At 39.2% G+C, this 7,631-nt stretch overlaps 1 long non-coding RNA gene across 1 annotated transcript in view; it reads left to right on the forward strand.

Moving 5' to 3' along the window:
- The window catches only part of LOC136055162 (uncharacterized), a 56,417-nt gene extending 54,111 nt beyond the window's left edge, over positions 1-2,306 (forward strand). The window contains exon 3 of the long non-coding RNA XR_010622813.1: positions 1,795-2,306. This is a non-coding gene — a long non-coding RNA (uncharacterized LOC136055162). The remainder of the gene's footprint in view (positions 1-1,794) is intronic.
- Positions 2,307-7,631: the final 5,325 nt, after the last annotated feature.

Genomic DNA, 7,631 nt, shown 5'->3' on the forward strand with positions numbered 1-7,631 from the left:
GCCCTGCTGGGTGGGGTTGCTCGTTGCTGTGCTTCCTCACTCTTCCTTGGAGTGTTTTTTGTTGTCATGGCAGAGTTTGTGTTGGAGGCCAGGAGGCTTTACCAAGTGACTGATTTGGACTGAAAGCTTCAGTTCCTTGAAAGATTTGTAACACGAATTGCAAAAATTGATTTGGGGTATCTGGTTTTGTTTGATGATAACTAAACCTGCCTTAACATCGGAAGAGCCAAAAGTGAGATAACTCTATCTGCCAAAGGCAGTGAGGATAATGTTTCATAATGAAATGTGGACAAAATAGACCTCTATAAACGTGTTTTTTTATTGTCATTCAGTGGGCAAGGCAGTTGTTTAAAAACCTCATATATGGTATTTACCTTTCAACCTCAGAACAGAATCCTCAATCACAAATTTTCTTTAACACACTTAAGCCAGTATACTGAATTAGTTTGTACAGCGGGGCCTAAGTGACAGCTGAGGAGACTAGAAGCACTGCTCCCACTTTCTGCACTGAGCTTGTGTGCTCCAGGTCAGTAGTTGCCTTGTCTCCAAATGCACATCATGCATAATGCATCCATTTTCTGAAGCAGCCCAGTAACAAATGTACAAAACCTTGCATTGGGGTTTGGAGTCATAGGGCTAACATGGAAGACTGCATGGGAAGATTTTATTATCCTAAACAAAATATCTCAAGTATCTGAAAAGGAAATTGGTTACCTTGTCTGCACTGCCAGACTAGAAAGATATGTAGAAATGTGACAGCTCTATTTCCACCATGAAGAGAGCAATTTTTGTGAAGAGGCCACTGGAAATACTTTTTTTAATCATGATCCTGGTAATGGGAAAGGCAAGTCTTTCTTGTCTTACTACTGAAGTGTACCAGGAGCTTTCTAAAATTAATTGTTACAAAATCTCACTAACAAGGAAAATTGAGTTTTGTATCAAGAATGAAAAACCAAACTACTTATCAGAATCCAGAAAAGGGATTCCCAACTGTCTTTGAGTGAATGCATTGGTGTTCATTCTCCTATAAGTGGTGATAGAACTGATGCTTAGATATATCTGTAATGCCTACAAGACTGATAGAGCTGTGTCAAACCAGTTCAGCACTACAAATAGCAAGGAACAGTTACGAGTAAAAACAGTCTCATTTGGTTGTGCTATTGTTGATGAAATTTTAACTATTGGAATCTATGAAAAAAACACACAACTGAGAGCAAGTAAAGAGGTGTTAATTACTTTCTGACTATAGTTTATGAAATGAGTAAAGAAATAGTTGAATGCATGTCATACTGTACTCTAAGCAAAAAAAAAAACAACAAAAAACACTGGACTACTTCAATGTCCTGCTGTTAATAATAAAACATTTTATAATATCCTTAGTAATACAATTACAAGAAGTTAAAAATCAGGTGAAGTACAAATCATGTTTTGAAAAGCAATTAAAATTTCCCTTTAGCAACTACACTGAATTGTAACATGGTTTTCAGCCTTTACTCACAGTGTATTCACTGCTAACTCAAGGAATGTTTGGTAACCTCTTCATTTACCAGTAGATGTCACTGGAGTCCAGCAGAGAGCTATTACCAGTTTAAAACACCTTACTCGATTTGATTTTTATTTCATAGACATTTGCTATTTGTACGTATGTCTTACATGGAATAAAAATGAAGAACTATGATCGATGCCCTTTTAGGTACGGGATTTTACTCCCCTCTTAGCTACTGATAACTATTGAAGGATACTTCAATGGCTTTGGAAGTAATTCTGATTTTTTCTTCTTTCTTTTCTGTGCAGCATGCCTGGATCTGGTCCAAACTGATAATGACCAGAGTGATTATTCAGTGCAAAGGGGACAACAGCAAGCAGTGCCTGTGTGATTACTCAGCCTTTGCTCAATATTCCATCAGCAGGGGGGAAGACAATGGAAAACCAAGCCAAAAGACTCAGATCTCCAATTTCTTTGTCAGTTGCATTGAAAATCACAAGGCCTGGGAACTGAGTGGGACAGAAAGGACCTGCACTGTCTGTCATCCACCAAGCATCTCTCTGTAAGCCCCTAGATCAAGCATATGAGGAGGAAATGTAGTGGAAGCTCTACTTTCGGTGTCTGTAGGTTCCTGCTTCTGGAAATAAGCCATGTGCTCATACTGATGTCCATTTTTTTTTTCCTCTGCTTCTAAAGCTAAATTATTTCCAAAGAATACAAATAGAAGAATACCTCAGAGGTAAGCTGTGTAATCACCTGTTTCTAGTTTTATGCACTGGTATTTTATTTCGGGAATGCTTTTCTAAAGATTTAGATCTTGCTTCCTGTAACCTGTATTAGGTCATATGGAGTGCATTGCTGATCAAGACTGCTTAGGATTGCACTGAAGAAGACCATGAAATATCATTCTTACTTTAATGAGCTGTAGTCCTTTCCTGCTGTGACTGTGCTAGGTAGGTGACAGCAAAGTTATTTTGACTAAAATGTGCTTGTAGGTATTCAGGTATTTGCTATATAGAGTGGACAAAAAAGCACCAAGAAGATGCCCATGGTTACTAAAGAAGTTCCAACAATTTGATAGCCTATATTTGAAGATGAAAGGCAATTTAGGTTTTGTTTTTCCTCAGTTCTTAAACAGATATAGTAAAAAGGATTCCTTATGGAAGATCACTGGGGAGACATTGAGTTACCTGAAGCTGCGTTATCTTGAGCCTAAGCCCTTGCATAAATATATTTTTCCCAATCTTTCAAATGTTTACTGATAAATGACAGTGATACGCAGTAGACACTGATCTCAAGTTCGAGATCACACATCCAGTAGAAAATTATACCATACAGAGGCTGTTATGGGCTAGGATTTTTAGGGTAATAACGTGCTTTTGGGCTGTAAGCATACACAGCCTGTTCTGTTGTCCTGAAATGCTGCAAGATCCACTAATGAGTCATTTGTTGTGCCTAAAGAGACAATGAGAGAACAGGTAGTTTTAGTTTTCTGCTATACTGAATTACAATTTGGAAGCACTCATTACTGGGCACTCCTGCTGCACATGACAGGGTACTCACTGACCACAGAACACGGTAACATGGTGTGTAGTGAACCTTCTCAAAAGAAGAAAGGACTGTAGAACTGGCACCCTGTGTGCTGCTGGGTGTATGAGGTTCTTATGCAACAGGCAGAAGGTATTACAGCTTTCTTTGAGTGTGCACTGCGACTGAAGTAAAGTAGAAAGTAATTGTTCAGGGCTGTGCTCCAGCAGGAAACAGCAGTGGCCGCCACTATCTGGTATTTTGTTATATTTTGTTGCCTCCTATCTCTTCAGGAGGAACTCTTCATGCAATTACTTTTAAATTTTCATTTTATCTGCTAAATTTGCAAGATAACACATTAGTTCTGCCATGAAATTCAAGGACGCATTCATTTGGGCCTCCTTAGTCCTGCAAGTTTACAGTTGATTGTGAATTTGTTTTTTCAGCTGTCGTTTGTTTCTTTTCAGAGATCTTGAAGGCCAAGCATACTGGTCTCAGTGCAGCAGCTTCCTCGTTTGAGCTGATATTGTTATAGTTTGCTACAGAAGGGCTTAGCTACTGGTTAAGTTCTGTTCTTTCCGAAGAGTAGAGAAAAATACTTGGGGAAATAAGAGTGAAAACAAAAATCTTAGTAATGTAGAAAGGAATTGAGTGAATATAACACCTGCGTATAGAGAACCATGCAGAAACCTTAAAAAAATAAAAAATGGGAGTACAAAGGGATGTAATGCATAGGTGTAGGTCAGGTATATGCAGGTGAAAGAAGCAACAGAAATGGCTGCTACACTGTTGCTGGAGAAGGACTGGAACTGGACAGTCAGTCCTATCCAACTCTTCGTAACAAAGGAGATGTAAAACACCAACTGCTTGTTGCATTCCTATGCCTTTCTCTCCTCAATAAGTGCCATTCTAGTACATTTTGATAGCATTCATGAGAACACAAAAATTCAACAGTAATGGAAACAGAATTCTTAAAAGATTTTTAAGAAAACTTCATGGAGGAATTGAAGGTGGTCCTCCTCTAAGGCTGCAACAGATTTCAGGCATTTGAGAAGGTTGCCCTCTATTTCATAAAAAGGGAACAATGTAAAGTTTACCTGAGCAAAAACCTAAGCCTTTCTTGACTCTTTTAACTGTATCACCCTGTAAGTGAAGTGGCTTTGTGTCCTGTTTTGTTTTTCCTAGAACACCTTGGCACATTGCAAAGTCTTTGTGGGAAGAGCCAGACTCTTGCCGAGATAAACTGCACAGCAGAGTAATGTTGCCCCTGATGATTGTGCCAAGGTGAAAGCTACTTTATGTATTTCCAATCAGTATTTCACCATGCTTTTTTCCATCAGACTTGCAGGCTTATCACCTAGGGAAAAACGTGCAGAAGAAACACTGAGAATTTAGCCACAGGTGAATGTCTGCTGTTGGTTCATTGAGTAAAACTTGTATTTCCAGAGGATTTTACATTGTAGAGACAATGCTCCCTCCCACTTGGTTGCAATGAATGAGTGTGCAGACTGGAGAGAAGGTGAAGGAGCACAACTTTTTTTTTTCCTCTTAGCTGCCTGGGTTTGATTCATTGACATCAAGAACTCTTGTCATCCCAAAAAGCTAGCCCCTTCTGCACTCCCATAAGCTTTTCTTCCTTCTGTTCTGTGGTGCTTCTTTTAACCTTTCAGTGATGAAGTTTAATGCCTTGATGTGGCTATCTCATTGGATGAGAGAGCTACAACCTGATACAAATACAGAAAAACATGATCCAAAACTTGTATCAAGATCTCCTAGTGGAAAGCCTTTTGGTCCTTCTTCTCATGGATCAGTGTCAGAAAAGTAATATGGTACCTATTGGGAATGCCTCGCTAAGGAAAGCTTTTTATTATCAGGAATCACACTGTGCTATGAGCCTCCCAGTCCTGTTTTATGGTCTGTCCTGATCCAAGCGCTGCAGCTCTCAGCACAGCTGTTTTCATCAGCTCCCATGCAGCCACGAGTGATGTTGCTGAACTTCCTCCAGCACACATTGGTAGTGATACCAATGTATAAACAACTATTTTCAGAGCTGTTTCATGTAAAAGCATGGTAATTAGTTACTTAATGTGTCTCTTATTTGCATAGCAAATATGAAGGGGGAAATTCTAGCCCCAGTGAAGTGAAACGGCCCTAAGTGCTCTCACCCTGGTGTGCTGGGTGATGTTTGAGGGACAGGAACAGAAGGAGACTGACATTTCACAAAAAAAAAAAAAAAAAAGAAATACACCAAAATATTTTAAGTGGCACTAATTGAGTGATGAAAGTGCTGCAGCAGCTGCGAGTGCAGTGAGAGCAGCATGACGTCCTCTTCCCTCCAGTCCGTTCCTACCTTGAGAAAAGACACAGAAGGAAGTGCCATAGAAAGCTGGAGATAATGTAGAATGCAATAATGGCTAGATGAGACAGGCAGGGGAGGAAAGGAGGTGGAGAAAGAGAAGATGCTGAGTGGGCTGAGGTGCCACTGACTTCTATAGTTCTGGGGGGAAAGGCCTGGATACCTAGATACACCTCCCTGGTGAAATGGGGAGAGCCTGCCTGTGAGCTCTTGTGTACTAGCTGGGTAGTGCCTAGCAGGGAAGTGCGACAGTGGGTTGTTGCATTCATTCTCCTTTGGTGGGAAAAGGAGTGTAGCAAGGATGTAATTACGGTGTTGCCTCCATTTTCTTTAGAATGAAAAACCACACTGAGACAGTCTAACGTGTTTTAACAGATGCCAAAAGATTGAATTCTGTGAAAGGCTCCATGTTGGGCTGCAGCTCATTTTGAAAACTCCAGTTTGTATCTCCACAAAGAGAACTGGGAGAGCTGTAGGGTGTATTATCCAAACAAATACTCTGTCCTTCCTAAATATTCCTCCTTCTCTTTCGCTTTTCTCTCCTGTAACACCCCAGCTTTGAAGCACTTCAGCTACGTCCTTTAGTGCTTTCTGACCTTACTACAAATAGCAAAGGTTCTAGTTTCCTTTGAAGGAGAGAATTATGGAATGAATTAGAAAAGCTCGCTCTGGCTTTCCAGAAGTTTTTAAGATGGAAAAGCTGTAGTTTTAAGATGGCTGCTTTCCTCCCACTGCTTTCCTCATGGACACAAATGCCAAACTGAAGTGTTTTGCCTGTTTTTTTCTTGTGAATGTTTTGTGTTCTTTATTATTTATTTATATTTATGATTTTTTTGAAGGGAGATGGCAACAAAAGGAATAAGATGCCTGTTGAATTCCACCCTTTACGAGAACTAAACTTGCCTGCTGCCAAAAGTGGATGTGATTTGGTTATTCACTATGTCTCATTGCTCGCATATTTGAGGTAAGCCAGATAAAATGGAAATGGCGAAGCTTAACGTGTTGATTGGCCAATATATTAAGTTACCTGCTGTAAAATTTTCAAATGCATCTAAAATAAAGTAGGTGTAGAAAAATTGGCCATCGTTTCAGCTGTTTTTGAAATTGGCAATGTTTGCTTCCCACGATCATTTAAATGAAAGGTTTTCTGAGGCTTATTGGCTTTGCTGAGACCTAAGACAGTCGGCACGTAAATTAGCTCAGCATCCCCTGTCAGTCACGAGGAATTTCACCAGGAGCAGGAGTCTGCAGTGTTTTACATAGCAGACTATATGGAAATTTTACAAAGACTAGAAATACTGATGAAAACACAAAGACAGCCTAGGGACTCTAGGGTATCTGGAAGCTTTCAAACTAATTGCACTCAGTTCCTATCGCTATACGGCAAGATTATCTAAATTACTGTTTAAAAGATGTAAGTGGCTCAGGCTTTAAGTTAGGAACTTATTTACAACTTTTTACATAACTTATGTAAAAAATGGTTTCTTGGTTTCACTTCCTCACTCAGGCCACGTTGTTCAGTTCTTTTGGTCTCAGGATTTAATGTTGTAAAAAAAAAAAAAAAAAAAAAAAAACTCCTCAGAGACCAAAGTATTTTGAGCTCTCATAGGACTATTTTTTTCTCTTTGTCTAACAGGTCAATTAGTTGCGAAATAAGACTTAAAACTCATGCAATGAGTAGCTAAACCAGTCTGAATTGTGCCTACTGTTTTACACTTGATGATTAAACAAGCTAATTAATACCTCTGATACACAAATACTTAGAGGACAAAAAATCTACATATCCTTTATATTCAAATTATGTATTTTAAAGTGTTTAACCTGTTTTCAATTGTTTTTCAACAATTGAGTCAGGTGGTGAAGATATAAATACAGTTGTAAACTACCTTTGAAATACAGGCACCACTTCTGTCTTATGATGAAAAATAAAAGTTGATTTAAAATGAGGCCCAGTTCATTTTATCTTTATTCTCCTAGCGCTGACTGTACACTTCCTTAAAGAGCACATTCAGCATATTTGTTGTTTAGCTGTTAAACCTAAGAGCAGGTAACGCGGCAATGGGTGCCAGCTAGAGGCCAAGAATGCATTTATTGTTTTGTTTAATATTCCTGCAAGTAATCTTGCTTCTCCTTACTGTAGGCTGTTAATTTGCATTGGACGAAGATTAAGAAAAAGTGAGGTTTCTGGACAAGAAACAGTGAGACAACCCTAAGCTCTTCTGTCTGATGAAATCAGCCTATTTTCATTCCCACTCATTACAC

This window comes from Cyrtonyx montezumae, unplaced genomic scaffold (genome assembly GCF_038088225.1).
Source record: "Cyrtonyx montezumae isolate F1298 unplaced genomic scaffold, pur_monq_1.0 scaffold_4, whole genome shotgun sequence".
NCBI lineage: Eukaryota > Metazoa > Chordata > Aves > Galliformes > Odontophoridae > Cyrtonyx > Cyrtonyx montezumae.